The 26,968-nt window shown below is 36.4% G+C and overlaps 1 long non-coding RNA gene across 1 annotated transcript; it reads right to left on the reverse strand.

Moving 5' to 3' along the window:
* LOC144243122 (uncharacterized) lies at positions 1-26,690 on the reverse strand. Its single transcript, XR_013338540.1, has 3 exons — positions 26,637-26,690; positions 14,870-14,943; positions 1-117 (listed from the first exon to the last, which is right to left on the reverse strand). It is a non-coding gene; the product is annotated as an uncharacterized LOC144243122 (long non-coding RNA).
* Between the last annotated feature and the right edge of the window lie 278 nt (positions 26,691-26,968).

Raw genomic sequence — 26,968 nt, forward strand, 5'->3', positions numbered from 1 at the left:
TCTGGGTGGCTCAATCAGTTGAACGTCCAACTCTTGCTTTCAGCTCAGGTCATGATCCCAGGGTTGTGACTTCAAGCCCCACACTGGGCTCCACACTGGATGTGAAGCCTGCTTAAACTTAAAAAAAAAAAATACAGAAAAGAAAAGTACATGATCATAATATCTATAAAGTGTAAGTAAGAGGAACCAAATCAAAATAGAAAGTTGAATCTGGTCAGCTTGAAGAGTTTAATAGTATCATTAATAATAGATCCATAAACTGTGTCCATTTAAATACCAAAGTTGAATTCTTAAGCAGAATAAATAAATGTACTCTGTGGAATCAAAGACTTTTTAGGATGACTCATTACTTTCAACCCTGACATTCAGCTAATGATGATACATTACATTGCATTTATATCACATCACATTTATATTACATTAGGAACAATCTCTATGACCCAATGTTCAGGGTCTAATTTTTTCCTTCCAAACTTACACTTTTAAAAAACATTTGATTTCAAAAAGCACAAATCTGTGTGCTATAATTAACATGCTGCCTGAGGTGTATAAGATTTAGAAAGCAAGAACTTCTAGGATTCCTGAAGAGATCTAACCTTACAAGACAGATGGTCTGCAGCCATCTCAACAGCAGGCTCAGCACTGGGTCTAGGCAGAGGAGGCTGTACCCCCAGATGTGTGATTGGAGGGGACTGGAAAATGTCTTCTGTTCCACCTCTGGCCTGAAAAGTAGTTGTTATTCTATTTTTTTCTTTTAATGCATCCCTGCGGCTCGGGTCTGCATCTGCCAGAGTCTCCTGTTAAAATTTATCCCACACATTACTGAAAACATTTGTTCAACAAATATTTACTAAGTGCCTACTATGTTCTAAGTACTACAGGGAATATAGAGATGTGTAAGCTGTGGGGGTATACAAGTACTAGAAAGTGAAAACCATTAGGGAAAGAAAAATCTGGGGTCACACCTCATCTCGTCATCACCTCTTACTGACTATTGGATCATGGATAAGTAACCAAACCTCAGTTTCCTAATCCATAAGATGGGGATGATAGTACCCATATATCAGGTTGGATTTTGATTAACTGAATATATAAAAGGGACTTAGAAGAGTACTTTGCACATAGTAAAAGTTGAATAATTATGGCTGTTGCTATTATTATTACTATTATTATTATTATTATTCATAGACCCTACCCTCAAGTGAAATAAGAAGATGAAGTATGTGCATGCATAACTGTGAGTCCGAGTGCAAGGAGTAGTTCAGAAAAAGCTAAGATGGCCTCCAGAAGTAGGGGTCAGGGAAAGTTTGAGAAGAGATGTCACATTTGTGCTGGATCTTGAAGTCTGAGCAATTATTTCTTCGAAAGTACCAAGTACCTTAATACTCAATCAAGATTTAGCTCATTCATGCCTGCATGCATGCATTCATTTATTCAGTAAACATTCTTTGAGTTTAAGAGAGCAACTTGAAGAGAAAAGTACATTTTGATTACCAGGAATGATTTCTGGGATTTTTGTGCTTGTAGGGAGGACGAATCTGGATGCGGTGCTGACAGAAGAGGCAACAGTGAGTACTGGGTGTCAGCTGTAAGGTGAAGTGGGCTGAAAGGACTCCTAGAGGAGGGGGAAAGGGGCAGAAGGCAGGTAGGAATCTTCCCCTCGTTCCCCAAAAATTTATTTAGAGAGGCACAGTTCCATTGGAATAAGAATGAAATGCATCCTAGACACTGGCTCAGGTCTGAAGACTGGAAAACAAAGGATCAGAGAGTTTGTATTGAGGAGATTTTCAGTGATGCATTTCATTTCCAGTATTGGCTTATTAGCTATGCCTCTTTTAAATTCTTTCCTGTGGTTGCTCTAGGCTTCACAATATGCATCCTTAATATGTTCTAGTCTACCTTCAAATAATCATTATACTTCTTCCCATACAGTGTGAAAGCTATGACAGTCTACTTTCATTTCCCTTCTCATGTTTTGTTATTGTTCCCATACATATTACTTATATGTATTTTATTAACCACACAATGTGTTGCTATTATTGTTCTCCTTCTTTAGCCAATTATCTTTTAAAGAGATATAAAAATGAGCAGGAAAACATCTTTTATCTTTACCAACTTATTTACCATTTCTGGGCTCTTCATTCTTTTTCTTTTCATCTGGTATCATTTTCTTTCTGTCTGAAGATCTTTCATTAACATTTTTTAACGTGCAGGTTGCTAGTAATGAAATCTCTCAGTGTTTGCTTATTTGAAAAGGCTGAAAGTGTACTTTCATGTTTAAAGATATTTTCTCTGGATATAGAATGCTAGATTGACAGGTTTCTGGTTTTGGTTTTTATTTCAGCACTTTATTCCATTGCTTTGACCTGGTATATTTCCGATGAGAAATCTGTAAAATGTTTTTGTATTTTTCCTTTGTATCTAATATGTAGTTTTTCCATGACTTCTTTTAAGAATTCCCTTCTTTGGGGCGCCTGGGTGGCTTAGTCGGTTAAGCGTCTGACTTTCGCTCAGGTCATGATCTCACGGTTCATGGGTTCGAGCCCCGCGTCGGGCTCTGTGCTGACTGCCAGCTCAGAGCCTGGAGCCTGTTTCAGAGTCTGTGACTCCCTCTCTCTCTGACCCTCCCCTGCTCACGCTGTCTCTCTCTCTCTCTCTCTCTCCTAGAAATAAATAAAAAACATTTAAAAAAATTAAAAAAAAGAATTCCCTTCTTTATTGATTTTCATCAATTTAATGTTTTTTGCTATATTTTGTATGTGTATATGCCTGTTTATCTTGCTTGTGTTTATTAAACTCCTTGATCTGTGAATTTATAGTTTTTGTCAAATTTGGGAGGAAAAAATCTGGCATTACCTCTTAAGATAGCACCCCCACCCCAATTCGTCTGGGGGCTCCAATGCACAAAACTTCTTAATATTGCCCCACAAGTCACTGAGACTCTCTTCATTTCTTAAATTGGTTTCTCTTTTTGCTTAATTCTTGATATATTCTATTGCTGTGTTATCAAGTTCACTGACTTTTCTTCTACAGTATCCAATTTGCTGATAATCTATTCAGTGAAACTTTCATTTCTGATGCTGCAATCTTTGTCTATAGAAGTTCCAATTAGGGATGCCTGGGTGGCTCAGTTGTTTGAGTTTCTGACTCATAATCTTGACTCAGGTCATGATCTCATGGTTCATGAGATTAGCTATTAGCCAGAGCCTGCTTGGGATTTTCTCTCTCCCTCTCTCTCTCCTTACCTGCTCACTCTCATTTTCTATCTCTCAAAATAAATACACAGATATATTTTTTTAAAAGTTCCACTGAGGTCTTATTGTATTTTTCACTTCTCTCCTCAATCATGTGCGTGTTTCATTTAAATAGTTTAACATAATCTTATAATAGCTCTTTTAGTATCTGTTAGTATCATAGTCTCTGTCATTTCTTGTCAATTTCTTTTGTTTTCCCTAACCATTTTAGGCCTGTTTTTGTTTGTTTTTTTGTTTGTGTGTTTGTTTGTTTGTTTGTTTGCTTCTTGGTATATCTACTAACTTTTTATTGGATTCTGGACATGGTTAATTTTCATGTTGCTGAGTACTGGATATTACTACATCCCTTTAAAGACTGTAGGCTTGTTTTCAGTAATCATGTTACTTGCAGATCAGCTGGGTCTCTTCAAGGTCTGTTTTAAAACTTTCTTTGAGTTGCTTGGGAGTAGCTTTTATTCCAGGGATTTGACTCAACTTCTACTGTGTGACCATCAATTATTTTGAGTTTACAAGTGCTTGGTTACTCTTTGTTCAGCCTTGCAGTGATATACTTCATGCATGCACAGCTTGGTAATCAGTAAAGACCCAAGGAAACTCCATTACAGATTTCTAGAACTCTTGTTCTGAGTGGCTCTTTCCTTTCTAAAACTATGCCATGCAACTTCAAGGCATCTCAGCCTCCCTCCCATACTCCAATCACCATCTTCTCAACTCAGTATGACTACCAGCCTCAGTTTGGGTTCTCCCTCTTGGTACCTATTGTCTAGAAATTGTTTCCAAGCCAAAAGTGGGAAGATTATAGAACTTATATCATTTTTCATTTCTCTGAAAGATCACAGTCTTATGGTGTCTGTTATCTGATGTCTTTAAATGTTGTTTTACATTTTGTAAGTAATTTTCTAATTTACTGTAAGACAGCAACTCCAGTACTTGTCAATCCCTAATGGCCAGCAGGATAAATCCAGAATTGGAGGTGCTGAAGAAATAAACTTTGACTCTTATGTTGTAAATAATGCCATTTGAAATAATAAGAAAGAATAAGAAATATAGTGGTGATGCAGGGTCTATTTTTCTCTTTTTGCAGTGCTTAAAGAATCTATCAGAGTTTGTAGGTTTTAACAAATTACTGCCAAAAAGCATTAGCTAATTTTACTGTGTCCATTTAAAGGAATATTTCTAGAAGAAAATTGCAGGTCCCTATCCTATTCAACATTTTATTAATAACTTAGATTGAACAAGTCCATCAAATTTGACAAAAAGTACAAAGCTAAAAAAGTTAGCTACTCTTCTGAGTGGATTCAGAAAGCTTCCAATAGTTGAGACAGGCTGAAATTTAATGAGAATAAATGTAAAATTTTTATTTAAGTCCAAAATATGAAGGACACATGTAGAAGATAAAAAGATCTGCTGCCTTAAATAATTTACATGAGAAATGTCTACCATTTTATTTACCACAAGCTTGTCTTTTTTTTTTAATGTTTATTTATTTTTTGAGAGAAAGAGAGAGTATGAGTCGCAGAGGGTCAGAGAGGGAGACACAGAATCCAAAGCAACTCCAGGCTCCGAGCCGTCAGCACAGAGCCTGGTGTCGGGCTTGAACCAACCCGCTGTGAGGTCATGACCTGAGCCAAAGTCGGACACCCAACTGACTGAGCCACCCAAGTGCCCCACTTGTCTTTTTTTTTTTTTTTAATGTTTATTTATATTTGACAGGGAGAGAGAGACAGAGCATGAACAGGGGAGGGGCAGAGGAAGAGGTAGACACAGAACGTGGAGCAGGCTCCAGATTCTGAGCTGTCAGCACAGAGCCTGACACAAGGTTGGAACTCACAAGCCACAGATCATGACCTGAGCCGAAGTCAGAGGCTTAACCAACTGAGGCACCCAGGCACCCTATGTGTCACAAGCTTATTATGAACTGTGTTGTGACTGATTTTTTTAAATATTAGGAAAAATGAAAGGAAAGAACCAAAGAAAGAAATAGAATGAAAAAGATAAGAAAGGAAAACAAGCTTCAGGCCAAAGACAATAATCCTGCCTTGAAACCCCTGAGGGCATGGACTTTGTTTTACTTATTAATGTATCCATCTCACAATGTTTTGTTTGGTTGTTGTTTTTTTTTTAAATCTCAGTGTGCTTTTGTACAATAAATTGTGTTCAGTTCCAGGCATCACATTTGAAGCAGTACATTCAGTGTAGGGTGCATCCAGAATAGGGAACCCCGGATTGGAGAGTATCCCAATATAGAAATGTTTGAGGGGCACCTGGGTGGTTCAGTCGGTTAAATGAACGACTCTTGATTTCAGCTCAGGTCATGACTTCACGGTTTGTGACATCAAGCCCCCATGTTGGGCTCTGTGCTGACAGTGTGGAGCCTGCTTTGGATTCTCTCCCATTCCTGTCTCTGGCAAAGGTTTGTATTCCAAAAACCAACTGCTAGCGTAATCGAGTTTTGCATTAGTAGGCAGCATTTCAATCTGGTACTACTTTTTGACTGTTCCAATAACTAAAATATAAAGATATACATCTGTGGCAAAATGTTTAGAAAATTGTTGAAATTAATATACAATAAGTACATTGCAATAATTACACCATTGGCTCTATTTTTTTTATGTCTGGCATTTTCCATACTAGAAATCTCTTATTTTTTGGTCTATCAAGTGTCCTCCAAATAAATTCAGAAGTGTTCACTAGCACAGCACCCTTTGCTTCTATGACCCCTGACTCCAATTTCCCCTGGAAAAGTGGAGAGACTTATCTGATAGGTGAGTTTGCCCCCTTTTGAGGAAAGCACAGATGTCATCTACCCTTCACACTGTAAGTTGTATAGAGGTGGCTTCCATGAAGAGGAGGTTGGGTCAGTTTTATACTTGTTGCTAAGAGAATTAGTTCAATTACTGCAGTAAAGCATTAGAAAGGTCATTGTTACACATTTAAGCCTGTCATCTAATTCAGCCTTCATAAAGCAAATAGTCGTATACCACTAACCAAATTTTTTGTCTTTCTCAGAGAATTCAGAACTCTGCAAAAAAAAGAAGGGTGCTATATATCAGTCCCTTAGAGTCCCAGAAATTCTTACCCCATGACTATACAGACTTTCCACTCCTTCTGCCCTGATATGTTTATCTTTGTTGACTAAACTTCCTGAGACGTTTTTTCTGAAGTGCTCTATCAAGTGACTTACTACTTCCTCACGCTCTTTCTCTCAGTGCTTTGATCACACCTATCTTACACGATGTATAGAATTATGTTGTCATCATCTGTTTGCAGATAGGTGTTGCTCACTAGAAAGTGCCTTCTAGGGAAAAAAAGAGAAAAAGAAAGAAAAAAATGCCTTTTTTTGTCTATGTATATCCAACACTGGCATAATATCTGGTCATCATTTAGGTGTGCTCATGATGCTCTATAGCAGAATGAGTCAATGAATGAAGTACTTCGTTTTTGAGCAAATAGTTATTAATTCTGAATAGTGGCTCCTTTTTAAAACCTTAGTCATTTTTGCTGATATAATCTAAGACCTGTAATACCTGAGATAACAGTCATGTATCTCAATTGAATTTTAATTTATATTGACTTTATTAATTTATAATCTACAGGGTCTAAAGGCAATATGTTAATTTACTGAGTTCTTTAATATTATACTATGGCACTAGGAGTCAGGAATCCTGAGTTTTATTTGTGGCTCTATCAGTGACAATCCCTTGACCAATTGGTGCCTCAGTTTTATATGTATAAAGTAGAGGCAATAACCTGCTTGGTAAAATGTTCTAATATTCCTTACAACTAACCTTTTCCTTATAAAATCTGTATTTTCAGTTTTAGTAATAATTTCAGACCACAGATGAACCTTGGAAATTATTGAAAGCCATTATACTTAATACCTGGATATGTAGTTTTTTTAAACTTTTCATTGGTATAAAAACTATTCTTTAATATGGAAAGAATCAGAGTCCATGAAATTACTCCTGTTCAATGGAGAAGTAATCATTTATATACTTTGACTAAATTAAGGAATAAGGACAAAATTTGGATATTGCTAAATTTGGTGATACTTGAGGGGGAAATAGTCACATTAAAATATAATAATTTATCTGTTGAATAATTATTTTAATGAGAAAGAAAGTCTGATTCAGTATCAGAATAGAATGACATAGCTTCTTAATTTCTAGAAGAACGGGAAAATCTCCCTTTGACACACTCCTGTTTCTATAGTATTTTTTCTGTGAAAGAAGGCAGATGATGACAAAGAGGTATTACTACAGTGGCCAGGACATCTGGAACCAAGACTGCCAGTTACCCACTCAATAACTGTAGCTCCATTTTTCCTAAGTACAAAACTCCAATTCTGTTGTTGGCAGCAAGACGCTGGGGTTAAAAAAGAAAAAATCCCTCCCTCCTTTGCAGCTAAGTGTGGCCCAGAGATTGAGTTCTGGCCCATAAGATGGCAGCGAATGCTGTTGGGTGTGCTTTCCAGGGAGAATCTGAAAAAGATGACAGGTATCTCTAACATCCCTGTTGCCCTTGGCCTTCCCCTGTTCCTCTCATCCAGAATATGGGCATGTGACTCAATCATCAGTAATCATTTCATGACTTTGAGGATGGAAGGCAGTGCTAAGGGTGCCACAGTTATAAATTAGAAGAAGCCTGGGTCCTGGGCAGCATCATGGAATCATCATATCAGTCCCTGGGCTTTCTGCAGAACTAACTACCTCAAAACTTCCTTTCTGTGAGAGAAAATAAACCCTCATCTCTTGAAGCTATTGGGATCGGCTTGCTGATGCTAGCTGTCAAATGGAATTTCTGAGTATAAAACACACCCTGCTGCAGGATAAAGGCAGTCCCAGACCCACATTAGTTTAGAAGTTTTAAGGGACAAGAAAAGGACTGTGAGATGTTTTAGTGCCTTCATTTGCCAAGTTAAATTTTAAAATCTCCTACTGAGAAATAACTAGCTACGCCCAGACACGTTGAATGGGGTGATGGCCCCAAAGGAAATTTTTTTGCCTTCTTTCTAACAGTTATCGAAACCCAACAGCTCTTCACCAAACACAAAAACAGATTCCATTTAGCTTTAAGTATCTGTGACTCCACATATATGCGGATCATGAGGAAGATGAGATTGGCCCCATGGATATCGCCACGATTGTTTTTGTAATTACAAATCTCTCTCCAGAGTTTTGTTTCTCCCTACACTACAGACTGAATTCCTTGAGGGCTGAGATGGCCCTATTAGTCATAGTGAACCCCATAGATGGAGATGTTGATTGAGTGAGTGAGTGAGTGAGTGAGTGAGTGAGTGAGTAAATGAATGAATGAATGAATTCCTAGGGTCTGAAGTTCTCAGGGACAGTCTTCAGGTGCCTACACTCTAACATGTGGACTCGCAGGAGCATCAAGCATATCCAGATGCCAAGAAAAGCCAGTTCATTCTTTCCTCTTCTAAAACAAGGAATGGGTAAAATGGGGCTAAGGAGGGAGAGTAGTCTCTTTATCTCCACATTGAGGGTTGAGACATTCCACATGAAAAAGAAGGTACTTACTGTACCACTGGTTAACCTTTTTTAACATTATGACTACAGGAATCTTTGTCTCCTTTTTTGATGTAGGAAAACAATCCACATTCAGATCCACAGGAAAACAGCATAAATTTTGTGAGAAGAGTCTGGCAAAGTGAGTAAGCAGTTACAACGACGTGACGTGAGGCATTTCCATCAGAAGGAGAAACATGGCGGCGTGAAAAGACATTTGGGAAGCATTTGGGAAGTCTTTACTGCTACATACTATGCCTGTGGCCACGCATAAAATTCTGCTCAGATTTAGCAAGAACAATTCTAAAACCAGTCCCCAAAGTTTTTTTGTTTTTGAAACATTTTAATCAAAGGAAATCTTTAAATAAAGTCCAATATGCAAAACAACAAATGTGGAACTTCCATGGTTGAACCTCCCTGGGTGAGAGATGCAAGGACTGCCTACTCCTCATTCCTCCATGTGCCCTTGTTGCCAGGTTGCCCTTGGTAGAGAGAACACAGTTTAAAAACCACTCAGGACTATTTCTTTGCTCTGCCTACAAATAAACCGATAGGCTATGGAAATATTCATTCTTTTATTCATTTCCCAGAAGCAGAATAGCCCCCCAACAAGAAGCTCAGAACTTCAACCAGAGCCTGGAATCCATAAGAACCTCCCCTTTCCCTGTCATGTATTTTACCTGCCTACTGTCCCTCAATGTGAAACAAGAGATTCAATTATTCTTTTAACATTTGACGGAATACATTCCCTTCATTTGACAGTATACTTCAGTTTAAAAGAAGCAATTTGTTAAATGGATTATGCAAAGTTTTAGCATTACTGCCTAATATCTTTCTTCACATATGCCTTTTGTTAACTTCCCAAAACAGCCTTTGGCTATCAGAAAGACAAGGGGAGAGTCCAATTAGCTCCACTGGTCCATTCTCCTTGAGCAAACAACCTATTTGGTGTTTCACATTCTTTTAGTTTCTCAGGTATAAATGTGATTTACTGCCGTCCTATCTGGACACCAGATGTTTTATTTGAAAACAGTTACTAGGATATAAGTGGAATGAAAACTAATCAGGTTTTTATAAATTCAAATAAGGTAACTTGTTTCTTTGAGAAAATCTTTGGTGACTGAGTCAGTAAAGAAGTATTTCATCAGATGAAACTTGGGCATCATACAAGAAAGCACAGTCTCTTCCCACACAGCTTTGGAATCATAAATATTAAACAGTAAACAACAAAACCATCATGGCCATGACCTGCAACACCCCTGGATTCTCTTGACTTCTCATGAACACTGTCTAACCTAATGTTGATAAGGGAAAATCTATAAACTAATAGTCTAAGTTTACAGTTAGTAGGACAGGGAAGTGTAACTCTTGTCAAGCAAATTTAAACGTTCCAGTATTTCTTCCAGATACAGATAATAAATTTAGTCACTTCTGCTATGCTGTTATTTTTGTTGGGATAACTTAGGCTCAGGTTGTTGGCTTTAAGGCCAACTTCAATTGTAAGCAGGTGGTGTGTGTTCTTCAAGTTTACATGGGGGAAATCAGTGAAGGTGGTCAAAAGGCACAAACTTCCAGCTATAAGATAAATAAGTCCTGGGGATGGAATGCACAGCCTGAAGTCATCAGTGTATTGTAGTCATACAATACTACAGTGTATATTTGAAAGCTGCCAAAAGAATAGATCTTAAAAGCTCTCACCACACACACAAGAAGTTATAACTGTGTGAGGAAATGAACGTGTGAACTAACCTTATGAGTGGTAATTACGAGTGGTAATCACTTTGCAATATATGTGTGTATTGAATCATTACATTGTGTACCTTAAACTTACACAGTATCTCAATCAAGCTGGAAAAAATTTACTTACTGTCTTTGTTTACTAGAGCTGCCATAACCAAGTACACATATTGGGGGCCTTAAACAACAGAAATTTATTTTCTCACAATTCTAGAGGTTCGATGTCTGAAATTGAGGTGTTTCCTTCTGAAGCCAGTTGCTTTAGCTCATAGATCACAGATGGCCATCTTCTCCCTGTGTCTTCATATGTCTTTCATCTGTATCTGTGTCCCAATCTCTTCTTATAAGGACTTTGATCCTACTGGATTAGATCCAACCCTTATTACCTCATTTTAACTTAATTACCTCTCTAAAGGCCCAGTTTACAAGTACAGTGACATTGTGAGGTATTAAGTGTTAGAACTTCAACATATGGAATTTAGAGGGACATATAACTAGAAGGGATCTTTGTGTTCACTTTTTACAAATCCTTCATTTTATAGTAGAAGAAACAAGATGTAGAGAGGTAAAGTGACAAGCCCAAGAAGAGACTTGCTATAGAGGCAGAATTAAAACGGGATAGGATTAGAACCACAAGAGTCTGTGAGACTTGTAGTCTAGGGCTCTTACTCTGAAAAAAATTAGAGAAAAAAGTTGTTTCGTGAAAATCTTGCTTTATGTCCAGTGGAGCTGTAGTGTTAAAAGCATTCCAGTAGTCCTTGATCACTGTTAATCTAGGAGTTGGGCCCAGTGACATTCACATGGAGCTGTACACGTCTTCTTAGTCCCAGATATAATCGCACTGATTTCTGGTCTTCATTTATGAGAGAAACTATGTGACTTCACTTACCTATGAAGAAGTGTATACATTCTGGGTGCCCCCAAGATAACTCACTGGGACTGGGGAGAAAATATTAGAATTTCTATCTCCCTTTGTTCATCCTAAAGTAAGAAACAAATTTGTTTAGATGCATTAAGTGTGTGGATTGATAGTGGTCGGGTGTCATGTGGCACCTAGGAAAGAATGGACATTTTCCAGAGAGGCACTTTGAAGTGTTGCCATGACTTACAGTTTATATCATGTGTCTGGTTAAATGAATTTATGGCTTATATCATCTAGTCTGAACTGAATCACCCCCTACAAAATGGACAAATGGCTTTAAACGATTCTTTCAAAGAGACTGCAGATTGAAGATAGCATAAATAATACAAGCACAAGTAAATAAAAAAATAGCTGAGCTGAATACTTTTATTCCTAGTATAAGTTCAGCATCGGACACAATAGGAGGTAAAAGCAATGATGATCAAATTATAACTGACATATTGAATCATATGCTCTTTTCTTTTTAAGGGGCAAAAAAAAAAACCCATGGGATTTTCTATAATTGATGGAAAAACACTTTTTAAAAAATTTTGCTTATTTTATCTTTATCTTATCTTTTATATACTTAATTGTGGTCATGGATTCATTATTTATAAAACATGTACATAGGGTGCTATGATGTACTAAACATCATATTTTACAGTGTTCATAATGAGTACAAATGTAAATTCTTGCTCAAACTTTTTTTTTTCTCTGATGTATGATTTAAAATGGTTGGTGGCCATTGACCACAGCATTTGAATGGAGAAATGCCTTCCCACAAGCAGCTACCCTCCCTGTCTTCTAGAGCTTTCTGGTACACAGTAACAGGTCTGTAGGTGAGGGTATTATTGTCTGTTTTTAGTTGTTTATTGAACATACATACAAAAGTTGCATAAATCACAATGACTTTTCTCAAAATTATAACATACATGTCTCCAATACTTAGATCAAGAAATAGAACCCTAGGACCCTCAAGCTCCTCTCATGCACTAATCCAGCCAAGGCTAATAACTACCTGGTTTTTACACCATAGCTAGTTGTGCCTGTTTTTGAATTTTATATAAATGGAATCATGCTGTCTCTTTATTATTGATTTGTAGGAGTTTATACATTTATACTTTATACATTCTGGATGCAAGTTCTTTGTAGTGAAAATACATCTGTATTTGCATGTTTTGAAAGTATCTTCCACTCTGTGGCTTGGCTTGCCTTTTTACTCTCTTAATAGTGCCTTTTAATGAATTGTTCTTCATCTTAATATAGTCCAATTTCTCAAAAACCTTTCTTTTATACTTAGAGCATGCATGCCCTGTTGAAGAAATCTTTGCTTCTTAAAAGGTCATGAAGATGTTCTCCTGATTTATTTTAAAATTGTATTTTTTGACCAGTAAATTTATAATTGAAATTTATCTGGAGTTGATTATTTTTATATGCCACAAGGTAGTGGCTACAATTCATATTTTTATATGGATATCCCAATTAACCAGCATCATTTATTTTAAAATACTCTGCTTTTCCCACTGCACTGCAATGTCACTTTTTTCATGAAATTGACTATGTTTGGGTCTGTTTCTGAATGTTCTATTCTATTCCGTTGGTCTATTATCTATCCTTGTATCAATATCACACTCTCTTAATCACTATAGCTTTAAAATAAGTCTTCAATCTGATAGAGCTTTTGTTCTTCTTCAAGATTATTTTGACCATTTAGATCCCTTGTACTTACATATAAGTTTTAGAATTAGCCTGTGAATTTCCATTAAAAATACTGGGATTTTGGCATGATTTCATTCTTTTTCTATAGCTGAGTAATATTCCATTGTGTATATGTACCATTCTTTTTTATTCGTTCATCTGTTGACAAACACTTGGGTTACTTCCATAATTTGGGTATTGGAAAAAAAAATGCTGCAATAAACATAGGGATGCATGTATCCATGTATCTTTTTAAATTAGTGTTTTTGTATTCTTTGGGTAGACATCCAGTAGTGAAATTACTGGATCATATGGTAGTTTTATTTTTAATTTTTTAAGGAACCTCCATACTGTTTTCCACAGCGGCTGCATCAGTTTGCATTCCCACCAACAGAGCACAAGAGTTCTGTTGGGAGCCATTCTGAGCCCACTAGTCAAGAAAACTCCTGGTGAGGTTTGCACAGTCTCTTGCCAATCAGATGACGACTGATATCCACCCAAACTCAATTATTTCTGCTTGAGCACTGACCCGAGGGTACCTTGTTGGTCAATATTAGGAGTGACTGTCCCCTTATTCTGGCCCTGGTAGGATGACTGCACCTTGTGAAGGAACTTATTGTGGGAACTTCTTCTTTTGATTATGGGAACAGACATCGTGTCTCCAGCAGGTCCTGTTTCCCTCCATACTTTCCCTTGAGCTATGAACAGGCTAATGACCCTTACTCATAAAAGATTGACCTTTACATGTACAATTCTGTTTCTACAATTGCATTAGTCCAAGATGTTCATACAGCTCAACATGTAAATCAGCTAACCAAAAATGTCTCTCATGCTCTAGCTATTCAAGAAATCATAAAACTAGACACAAAGGTAAATGCCCTCGAAGAGGCTATTCTATGTATTGGAAATGAGCTAAACTCTTTAAAGGTATGGTTGGCTCTCCAGTGCCGTAAAGAATATAACTGGAAAATCAAGTCTTGCCAGGAGACAAAGAGCCTAACTTAGAGGCAAGGAACAGATAAGGGCAGAAGATAAATTACTACATACACTTTTGCTAACTGATGGTGTATAGCAACCCCTTCCCTAAGGCCTACTTTCCACAAACACCTTCCCTTACCCTGGCAGCTGTGATGAGGATGGATAAGAATATCTACAAACTTATGACTTAATCTTAGCGTTATTAAAATGTGAACACCTTGTTATTTTCTTAGTTACTCAACCTCACTATAATTGGGGCAATTCTGCAAGAAGACTTCTGTAAAACCTGTTTCTGTACATTTTCCAAAAACATCTTATCACAAAGAGCTATCCGTTGTAAAAATTCCATTTCCTGATGCCATGTTAACATTTGACCTATAAATAAAGACACCAAAACCGACAGGACGGAGATGACTGCCTGGTGATCAGAAAGGATCTTGGGCCTCTCTCACTCTCTCTCGCGCCGACACCGTCCATCCTTCAGGGACTCCTGGACCTGCCGGAGCCGGCCTCCGACAGAGTTCCTTTGTCTCCACATCCTCACCAACACTTGCTGTTTCTTGTGTTTTTGATTTTAGCCATTCTGATAAGTGTGAGGTGATATCTCACAGTGGTTGAGATTTGCACTTCCCTGATGATCAGTGATGTCGAGCATCTTTTCATGTGTCTGTTGGCCATTTGTATACCTTCTCTGGAGAAATGTCTGTTCGTGATGTCTGCCCACGTTTTGGGTATTGACTTGTATAAGTTCTTTACGTAGTTTAGATACTAACCTTTTATTGGATATGACCTTTGCAAATATCTTCTTCCATTCAGTAGGGTGCCATTTGTAACAACATGGGTGGATCTAAAGAGTATAATGCGAAGTGAAGTATGTCAGTCACAGAAACATAAATACCATATGATTTCACTCATATGTGGAACTTCAGAAACAAAACAGATAAAGAAAAGAAGAGACAAACAAGAAAACAGACCCTTAAATATAGAGAACAAACTGATGGTTAAGAGGTTAAGTGGATACGGGGATGAGTAAAATAGGTGAAGGGAATTAAGAGTACACTTACCATGCTGAGCAGTGAGTAACGTATAGAATTACTGAATCACTATATTGTACACCTGAAACTAATATAACACTTTATGTTAATTATGCTGGGGGAAAATGCTGGGATTTTAATGGTAATCTCATTGAATGTATGGTTCAGTTGGGGACAAACTGACATCTTTACAATATTGAACCTTCCAATCTATGCCCATGGTATATTGTCCTACTTATTTAGATTTTTAATTTCTCCCAAGGATGAATTGTGGTTTTTCAGTTTAAAATGTGTATTTTAATTTTATATCTTACATTAAATTTATTCTCAGACATATGATGTTATGTTACTATTGTAAAATGGAATCATTTTTTAAGTGTCAATTTCTAGTTATTTGTTGCTGGTATACAAAAAAGGAGATCCATGTTAGCAAATGATCTTTTATCCACATACCATGCAAAATTCACTTATTAATTCTAATCATTTTTTATACCCTGAAATCTTGCTAAATTCACATATTAATTATAATGGCTTGTCTCTAGATTCATTTACATTTTTGAGAAAATCATGTCACCTATAAATAATGTAGATATTTTATTTCTTCCTTTCCAATACACATGCCTTGTTATTTATTTATTTGAGCCTCTTGTTTGTTTGTTTGTTTTTGCCACTAATGTACCAACTGAGGCCTTTAATTCAATGTTGAATAAAAGTAGTTTTGGTAGACTTTCATGTCTCTTTCTCAGTCTCAGGGGAAATCTTCCCCTACCACACCACAAGTATGATTTTTGCTTTAGTGGTTTTCATTTTTTCGTAGATAATCCCCACAAATTTAAGAAAGTTCCCTTCTATTTTTAAGAATTTGATGATAAATAATAAATTCATATGAATTTTATCATTTTCATCTCTTTATATAATGAATTATGCTTTTTGATTTTTGCTTAATATTAAAAACTCTTGGAATAAAGCTGTGATATGCTATCCTATTGTCATGTTGCCTGATTTAATGAACTGATGTTTTGGTTAGGATTTGTACATCTAAGCATATGAAAGAACAAGGTTTATAATTTTCTTTCTTTTAATGATTTTATCAGTGTAGGGGCCAAGATTATACTGCCTCAGAAGAAGAGTGGGAAGTATTTTTTCTTTTCATATTCTCTGGAAGAGTTTGTGTAAGATTCATGCTTATTTCTTTCTTCCATATTTGTAAAACTCTACTTATGAGACCACCTCAGTATTTTTTCAGTATTGATTTTATTAATAAAATCAATTTCTTTAGCCAATACAGGGATATTCAAATGTTTCATTTCTACTATCAATTTTGGTAAATTGTGTTTTTGAAGAATTGATCTTTTTTCTAAATATTTTAATGTATTGCCATGAAGTTGTTTATACTATTTTTTTATTTTCTTGGTTATGTCTCCTATTTTATTCTTGACATTAGTAATTTGAGTTTTCTCTATTTCTTCCCCTTGATTGATCTTTCTAAGGGTTTATCAATTTTATTAATGTTTTCAAGGAACCAATTTTTGCCTTCATTCATTTACTGTATTATGCAGTATTTTTCTATTTCATTGATTTCTGGTCCCATCTTTACTGCTTCCTTCTTACTACTCTGTTTATTTGGATTTGGCTTGCTGTTTCTATTTTATAGCTTCTTGAGAAAGACGTTTAAATAATTGATTTTCAGCTTTTATTATTTTTCAATATATGCATTAAAGTCTCTAAATTTTCCTCTGAGCACTGCTATAGCTCAATTCCACAACTTCTGATATACCATATCATTATCTTTCAGATGAAAACATTTTCTAATTTCTATTAAAGCTTCCTCTTCATCTATTGGTTATTTAGAAGTATATCCGTCAACTTACCAAACAGTTGGACATTTTCTAGTTACCTGTTGTTTATTCATTTCTACCTTATTTACACTGTAGACAGAGAACATGTTCTGAATAATTTCAATATTTTTATTGAAGCTTTCTTTGACCCACATATCACCAATTACAGTAAAAATTTGCTGCACACTTGAAAACAATATGAATTTAGATGTTGTTGGATATAGTGTTCTGAATATGTCAATTAGCTCAAGTTATACAGATACTCTATATTCTTAATGACAGTGACATATTTCTAGGTCTCTTTTTTAGTTCTATTAATGTTTGCTTAATTTTTAAACTATATTTTTGGGAACACGCAGATTTAAAATTGTAGTATCTTCCTGTTGAGCTGATTCATTTATACCTATGAAATGTCTTTTCATCTCTGGTAGTGATACTTACCTTAAAGACTATTTTGTCTGATATTAGTATAGCTACACCAGCTTTCTTCTGATTAGTATTTTGTTGTGTTCTGTTCACTCTCCTTACATTTAAGGTATAACCCTTATAATTAACATATGTTTAGATTTTTGTTTTTCAGCCTTACCTTCTTAGTCTTTTAGTGATGATAGTGTTTAGTCCATTTACTTTTAATGTAATTAATGATAAAATTGAGTTTGCATGTAACAGCTTACTATTTATTTTTTATTTGATCCATTTGATTTGTTTTTTCTTTTCTTTCCTTTATTCAACATCTAATTATATGTAGGGGCGCCTCAGTCAGTTAAGCGTCCAACCTCGGCTCAGGTCATGATCTCATGGTTCATGGGTTCGAGGCCCGTGTCAGGCTCTGAGCTAGCTGTCACTGTGCTGACAGCTAGCTCAGAGCCTGGAGCCTGCTTTGGATTCTTTGTCTCCCTCTATCTCTGACCCTCCCCTGCTCACACTGCCTCTCTCTCTTTCTCTCTCTCTCAGAAATAAATAAAACATTAAAAAAATTAAAAAAACAAAAACAAAAATCTAATTATATGTATGTTAGATATCTTCAACATACCCCAAATATCTACTCCATTCTTATTCTTACTTCAATTCTCCCTTCTATATATGCTTTGAGATATATTCTTCTTTAATCCTGCCTTGGTCTGTGTCTAAACTGTGCTAAATTTATCCATTGGTACTTAATTTCACATATTTTTTTGTTTCTGAAATTTCTATTTGCTTTACCTAGAGTCTAATTTTCTGATAAAAATTTTCCATTTTTAATCTATATTTCTTTTGTTTATTTTTTGAGCATAATAGGGTTATTTAAAAGACCATGTTATTTAACCACAATATCTAAATCACCTATAAGTGTGTTCTACAGTCTAATATTTCCCTTGAAGGTTTGGTTATATTATCACGTTTCTTGTCATACCTAATGATTTTTTGTTTGAATGACAAACATGATGACTCCAGATGATTCTACCTTTCACCAGAGAGAGTTAATCATTTCTTCTGTTAGTTATTATGCACTCAGGAGGAGAACGATCCTCTTTATCCATCAGGGACTAAGGTGAGTCAAGGCTTTGTTGCAGTTTTAGTAAGACAGTGTAGTTCTGACTTAACCGGGTTCCTGGAGTAAGATACTTTTAAAAGCAAGATTTTTAACTTAGTGCCTCATGAGTCCCTCCAGGACCTGCCCTCTGCCCCCAGTCTGTTTTTAAACTTAGATTTGTTAGCCTCACAGATACCACTAGAATTTGGAAAACATTTTTTTAATGTTTATTCAGTTTTGTGAGAGAGAGCATGAGTTGGGGAGAGGCAGAGGGAGGAGAGGACTCTGCACTGACAGCAGTAAGCCAGATGCGAGGTTGGAACTCACAAACTGAGATCATGACCTGAGCTGAAGTTGGACAGTCAACCAACTAAGCCATCCAGGTGCCCCTGGCAAATATTTTGAGAGAAAAGTAATCATATGTTTGAGGCTCCCCAAAAAACACTTCAGCTTAGGCCCTAATTGACAAAAACTTTTCTTAGAAAAGAATGAAGCTTGTTATTTCTAGAGATTCTCTTTTCCATAACTTAACCTTTCTGTTTTCTTTGCTTCTCCAGTTCTATGATGTCCTTAAACATATGTTGTGTGTGTGTGTGTGTGTGTGTGTGTGTGTGTGTGTGTATGTTTCATCCATCTTTTCTGGTTCTTCTAAGTAGCACTGTAAGTTTGACACAAATAATTCCATTCTACCCAGTAATGGAAGTGCCCAGTCTCTAGGAAGAAAGGAAAGCAGCAGTCTTGATTATTTGTTATCTGAAAAAAGCTTTTAATTTGTAAATTTGATCTAAGGTTTTTCCTTCTTTGGTTGTTTTATGGGGGAAAGATTACTTAGCGTCAATTTTCCTTTTTAAAATCTTGTTTGATTAAAAGCTAAGGGTAATATGGAATGGCAAAGTTGAATTCTTCCTTTGTACTTTGAATTCTAGCCAGGCATAGGGTAATTATAAAACGTTAAATGAACATAAAGCAGGCTGGCAAGAAAACTGCAGAACATGGTGACTTGTGTAATGTTCTCTTCTCACTGTCAAGTAGAAACCCTCTGTTGCATTAACTAAATGTCGAATGGAGTAGCTGAGAACACTGTGGGCTTCTTAAATATACTACACACATCATTTGCCAACTTTCTGTACAACAGGAGTAAGTTATTCATAAAAACTACTTTTTCATTATATATTAATTCTGATCTGAATTTCATTAGGATATGAAAATTGCATAAAGTAAAAGACTTATTCATATGAATATATATCTCTCTGAGGATGTTGTTTTGAAATTATTATTTATCATATTTTTAATAGGAGAATAATCTTTTCCTTCAAATGTTTAAAGATGCCCAATGAGTCTTAGAATACTGTATTAAATTTTTCCTATTAACATAAGCAAATTCTGCCATTCCACTTTGTTTTTACTTATAATCAATAATAATAAAAATATTCATAGTTTTAGTAACATAATGTCTAAAGATTGTTAAATGCACACTATGAGACAGGTCAAGTGCTTACTACTCAAATATGCACCATCTCACTCACTGAGTTATCACATCAGCTGTACAAGGTAGATATTCTTGACCTCGTTTCATGGATGAGGAAACTGAGTGTAGGCTCATATCCATTCATTCTCTTAACTACAACTGTGTGCTATTTCTGAGGATAAATGAAAGCTGATATAAAGATTTCCAATTTGATAGATACTTATTTCTTGCGCAAATTTCATCAAATGAACAGACAGGTAAAAAGAGAATAGTGCAGGTCAAATTTATCAATTGTATTATTTATCAAAGGCTCAAATAAATGTTGACACAGAGAAAAGAATGCAACCAAAATGAATTTCTAGAACTTTCTGAATCACAAATTTCTGTCCCATCTTTGCCGACCAGGAACTTAAAAAGCCAACCTTATGATTGCTTCCCAAGCCCTGATCTTTTTCCCCCAAATAGCCCTTCTGTTCCTACTTTCTTGCTTCCTCTTCAGTGCACAGCAGCCTAATCTGATCCCTTACTTCCAACAATCTAACCCTAATAAAAGGAACTGTGTTAATCCAATCCAGTGTCAAGATTAGGTCTATTGAGTTGTGTGTAGTGACTGATTATTGTTTAGATAAAATCATAACCACACAGAATGACCTTTACCTATCCTCACTTCCTTTTTCCCTTCACCTTGGCTTTTAATTATTATTACCATCATTACGCCTGTTACTGCTGCTGCAATTGTTATTATTATTGTTCACATGTCTTAATTAATGCTTTCATTTTACACCACTTAGCCAGACATGTCTACCTTACTGATATTTCTCCACCATATGCCTCTTTCTTGTTATAGTCTTAATAGAGATATCAAAGACTCCTATCTCATCATAAATTAATTCTACTTCCTCTGGGATACTTAAAAGTTTTAGGGCTCTATAAAAGCATCTGGTATAAATATACTTATTTTTTTCCTAGTATACAGTTTTTATATCATTTGTTAATAAAACTAATAAGAATAAAAGTGTGTCTTAAGTAGTAACCCCCTTGCCCATGTTTATCTGCAAGATATTCAATTTCAATTTTTCTAGTCTTATTAGCATTTCATTATTCAAAGCAATACTTTTCTCTTCCCCCAGACTGAATCAACTTACAGTTAAAATTATTTTTAATGGTTTTAGAAACTTTCTTAGATAAATTATATAAATTATAGTCTCGTTTTTGGAAGGAACACTCCTGAACATAACCCCTCTGGGCACAGGCAGATAATACTCTAGGAAATAGGGATTGGTGTAGCCAGGCAACAGTTTCAAAATCATCACATGGTCAAGCAGTACGGTGAATATGAAAACTGCAGGCAGAAGTTCTATAGAATCTCTCTGGAGGGGATGTCTTAATATGTTAGCATTACAAAAATGTCTCCGGCTCCCCAATCTTAAATACATAATTTGTGAATAATATTATGGGTTGGCAGCTGGCAGTGAAGTGTGATATATTGTTAATGCTTTTTGCAAATGTTAGAGTGGGTATCTATCAAGACTCCATTGTCTCTGATGGCTTTCATAAGGCACAATCCAAAAAATACTTCAATCTCTTGCTAAACTAGAGATTTTACTGTTCCGCAGATCATTAGAATTTTTATTACATCTAAATAATAAAAGCTATTATTAGGGTCAATTCATAGCTATGGAGTTTGCAATTTTACGATTTTCTCTATGGGTTTGGTTTGTACTCTCTAGAATCTAAGCTTTCATTTTGGAGGAGGAAAAAAGAGATAAGTTAACTTTGTGTAGCTTTCTCGGATAGGAAGACGGTCCTGACAACATTTAAATACTGTGCCAGAAAGCAAAGCATATCAGTTTCCAATTAACATTCTCAATCCAAACTCATCTCAATTTTTCTCAGGTGGAAGGAGACTGGGCTATACTGAAGGGTTGTACTTATAAAGTGATTATGAAATTTTCTCCTGTCATTCAGTTTTGTGTGATATCTCTGGGCAATTTCGGATGTTGCTACTGTAGCAACAGCATATTTAGTGCTTGTCACAGGCAGGAGCATTCTGAATTGTGAGGGAGGGGCCATGATTTATAATATGCTACAAATGGCTCTCAGCACTAGAATACAAATTCAAATATGATAGCTGATACCAATCTGCAATGTATTTTGGAGTAATCCCAATTGCTCACGAAAATCCCTTGATGGTTTGGGGATACATTTTGTCTACCAAATAGTCACTCTGACTGCATTGAGAATTCAGACACCATTTTTAAAATGCAAAGGGAATTTCAGGGTAAATTAGATTTTTTTAAACCCCAAGTGTTCAAAATAGAGGCATCTTTGTTTTAAGCACCAAGACCCTGTAAGACTTTGCAGATAGGGTGGCTCTGAGAAAAACTCCATTCCTGGTAAATATGACTGGGAATGTCATCCGAGCACAACTTTAAGTGATGTGTATATGATTGTTAGTTTCCTACATGAGGAGAGAATACTGTATATCTCATCATTTCTTTTCCCAATGTCTTTATTGAACAAGAGCACCTATTATGTGCTAACACACACACACACACACACACACACACACACACACATTCACTGGCAGCTACTTCTACCAAAGCCTAAAGAGTACCAGAGTGGAAACAAGTGTGCAATGTAGCTATTGAACCAACGCAGTTATAACATATTTTGATTACCTACTTAGACTCCAACACATCTATAATACATTATTTGTTTAGAATTTAAGAATAAATTCATCATAAACAAATCTCAAGTTCAAGTGCCTGTATCTAACTTGAGGGAAGAAAAGCAGATAGGCACAACTAGCTAGACTAATCATTATACTGTCACCAGAAGTGATAAGGAACATTCCCAATGGCCTTGACTTCAGCCATTGTTATCTAAATGGGATCGTCAGCAGGAAAACATTGAGGGTTGAGAAACAGAGAGGCTGGCTGTTTGTAGCAATGAACATGGCCTTTGCTCTTGGAAAGCCCCAAGAGAATTCCTCAACACTAATCCCTAAATCAAGCATAGACCAGAATCATTTGCTATTCTTCATCATGTTATATAGATGGGGAGGAGGTCAGTAGACATTTCTCATGTTGTAAGTTAAAATTAAACATGCCATTAAAAAAAAAATGTCGTGGACTGGATGACTTAAACAACAGAAATTGATCTCTCACAGTTCTGGAGGATAGAAGTCCAAGAGAAAGATGTCAGCAGGTTTGGGTTTCTTCTGAGACCTCTCTCCTTGGCCTATAGATGACCACCTTTTCCTTAGGTCTTCACATTGGCCATGAGTGTCTGTATCCTAATCTCTCTTTCTTATATGGGCACCAGTCAAATTGAATTAGGACTATCCAAATGACCTCGCTTTACCTAACTGACACTGTTTTTGAAGGCCTTATCGTCAAATACAGTCACACTCTGAGGTACTGGGTTTTAGGACTTCAACATGTGAATTTGGAAGGGACAGAATTCAGTCCATAACAAGCCTAGATACTGATATTATGTTTCATCTCTACTGAGTTTCTTGATTCTTCATGTTTTTGCAACATTACTTAAAGGAATGTTGATACACTTGGGTATCCCACCCTGCTTGATATGGTAAGAATATAGTGTTAGGGAAGCTAATAGAGGAATTTGACACTTGCTGATTTCACAGTGGGTCCACTAATATCACTTGAGCAGCTATCAGCTACCTTGCACTATAAGCTGTAGAGGACTGTTTTATAGTTCAAGTTTGGTCATGTGACTTGCTTTGACCAATAACATGTGAGTGGAAGTGAGATGTGCCATTTCCAAGAAGAAACATAGAGCCTTTGCATGTCTTTACCATGGTTTCCTTTCTTTGGCCATGAGCTTTAAATTTTCCAAGATAGGGTGCATACCATGGACAAAATAAGCCTTTGTTGTAATTCCAAATTGTTGGAGTTATTTGTTACCACAGTATGGTTTAGGTCTAAGCTGCATGATACATCTTGCACTCTTATCCCTGTCCATGAGGTTCCTGCCCATCTGTGTGGCACCGTTTGTCAGTTGCTAGAAACCCTACTAGCATGTCCCACGTAGATCCTTCTGCCCATCCTGAGCAGTGTGCTAAGTCTTCCCTGCCCAAATAAAACTCTAATTCCTTTTTTCTCCAATTAGAAACCCGGAAATCAACATAACCAAACTGACATATAGGAAGCTAAATGTCTGGAAACCTCTGCTGCTCAGTTTGACATGTAATTTTGCCATAAGAACCTCTGATTTAGAAAGGGATACAGTGATTCAAATAAAAGTCTCTCTAATATTGAGATTTCAAAAAAAAAATTGTTTGGGGAACAGGGACATTCCAGCACCTCTCACATTGCCGTACGTACTTACCAGATATCCCTTCATGCTGTTAGAAAAAACTTCCAAGCATAAATCCTTATCCTTGAGAAATACCAGGCTGTATATACCCTACAATTACTTACCATGTGCAGGCACTGAGAAAGGCTCTTCACATTCATTATTTCATGTAATCTCTTTAATAGCTCAGTACAATAGGCACAATTGATTATCCACCTACCATAGGTAAGTAAATTACTCTCTAGCCACATGGTGACGGAAATAAGGGGTTAGAGGTAGAGGAAGGTATTTCCTCTTAGTGAGTTCAAAATTCAAACTTGATCTACCTTTTCTGTTTCAAACACTTATAAATAACAGATGACAAGGAAAACATAACAAAAAGAAAAACAAACAACAAACCAGAAAGATGCTTCAAGGCTCCAAAGCAAGCCCAAACTCCCTGTGGATCAAAAAAGAGGCAGGAACCCAAAACACGGATGAAAAACAGTGATGATACTCAAACCATGACCTATGAGATGGTGACGGTAGCCATAATGCTTGCTCCTACAGGATAATGGAGAGCTAAGTGTACTACTCGAAGCCAGAAGCTGGAAGGTGGCTCTCCACTACTCCTGAAAGGAAGTTTTTAAATTTGCTGCTAAATAAGGCCTGAGGCTTCAACTTTTACAAAGCCAGGAGTCCAGCCATATGGGAGTTCAAGTTTCCTTCTAGCTCTTGTGAATGGATCAGCTATATCCCCAGAACCATCAGAAATATGATACAATTGAGGCACCTAGATGGCTCAGTTAAGTGTTGGATTTTGGCTCAGGTCATGATTTCACAGTTCATAAGTTCAAGCCCCACATCAGGCTCTGTGCTGACAGCTCAGAGCCTGGAATCTACTTTGGATTCTGTTTCCCTCCTTCTCTCTGCCTTTCCCCTGCTCACACTCTGTCTCTGTCTCTATCTCTCTCTCTCTCCTCTCAAAACTAAATAAACATTAAAAATAAGAAAAATAAATACGGTACAATTATAAAACCTTGTTCTTAACTAAGGTGTGGGGGCCTGAGTGAAGGCAACAGCAAAACCTCTAGGCAGAAAGAGGGAAGCACAAAGGAAAAAAGCAAGGGAAAAAACAGTCTCCCCACTTATGATTAGCTTATAAACCCCAATTCCAAAACACAGAGAAAAGTAATGTTAACAAAGAGAGTTATAAATAAGCTAATTAATTAACTAAACTCACTCCAAATGAAATCAATGTCATAAAATAGTCTAACAAAGACTTTCACATATTTATGGTAAGTATGGCCGTAAAAGCAGCAATATCCAGGAAAATACAATAAACAATGAAATAAAACCACAGAAATAAAATAAGGTGCTTATGAAAAATAATTAACTAGAAGTCTTAGAAAGGAAAAGAAATCAGAGAAATAGAAAAAAAAAAAGGACAAATCTTATACTGGGTAAATCTTAGACTGGAAAAGAATCAGTAGATTTGAGCAGCTCCCATATGTATCCAACAGGAGTTCCAGAAGAAGAGAATTGAAGAAATAATGGCTGAGAATTCCCAGGGTTAAAGAAAGACAGAAATCCTTTGGTTTAATATGACTCCAAGTTCTGAGCAAGACAAAAGATAAATCCATGCCCACATTTAGAAAAACAAAACTAAACTACAAGCTGCCAAAAATGACAAATGGTCACAAAATAATGGCAATTAAGTTGGCAACAAAACTTTCATTAGCAACAATACAAGCCAAAAGACAATGGAATGGTATTTTCAAAGTGCTCAGCAAAAGAAACAGTAAGTTTAAATTTTATACACAGCGAAACATTTAATTAAGAGTAAGGGTAAAATAAAGGCTTTTTTATGCTTATAAAAAGAAAAAGAGTTTACCACCCACAGATGCTCATTAAGAGAATTATTAAAGAATATGTTTCACAGGAAGGAAAGTGAAGTCAGAGTGACCGTGGATGTGAATGACTTGCAGAATTCCCCAAGATCTGCTGTTCAGCCCCCACTGCCCCCTATACACACACACCCATGGGAGAATTATATTTTTCTGTCACTCTTGAAGTCAGGCTTAGCCATGTGACTTGCTTTGAGTAAATGTGAACAAAGTGATGTGTAATTTCTTTACGTGAAAGCTTTAAGATCCAGCACGTGCCTTCCTGTTCCCTTTCCCCTCCACCCCAGCCATCAGCACCCTTCCAGATGGACATGGTACTTAAGATGGGCTTCAGAATGCAGAAGCCAAACCTCTAGCCAACCCAGAATGTGTACAGGAAATAAAACTTTGTTTTATAAGCCATTACTTTTTAAAAGTTATCTGTAAAACAGTATCGTCATGGCTGATACAAAGGACAATTACAGGAGTCCCTCCTTACCCACAGTTTTGCTTTCCATGGCTTCAGTTATCACAGTCAGCCACACTCCAGAGCAGATGATCCTCTTTCTGACGTATCCTTAGAAGGTCAATAGCAGCCTAACACTACATCACAATGCTTACGTCATTTACCTCACTTTGTCTTATTTTATCATCTTACATCATCACAAGAAGAAGGGTGCACATGGTATGATGAGATACTTTGAGAGAGAGACAGAGAGAGGCCACCTTTACTTAGCTTTTATTACAGCCTATTGTTGAAACTGTTCTTTTTTATTAGTTATTGTTATTATATCTATTACTGTGCCCAAGTTATAAAATAAACTTTGTCGT

Source organism: Crocuta crocuta, unplaced genomic scaffold (assembly GCF_008692635.1).
Source record: "Crocuta crocuta isolate KB4526 unplaced genomic scaffold, BGI_CrCroc_1.0 scaffold26, whole genome shotgun sequence".
In the NCBI taxonomy this organism is placed as follows: domain Eukaryota; kingdom Metazoa; phylum Chordata; class Mammalia; order Carnivora; family Hyaenidae; genus Crocuta; species Crocuta crocuta.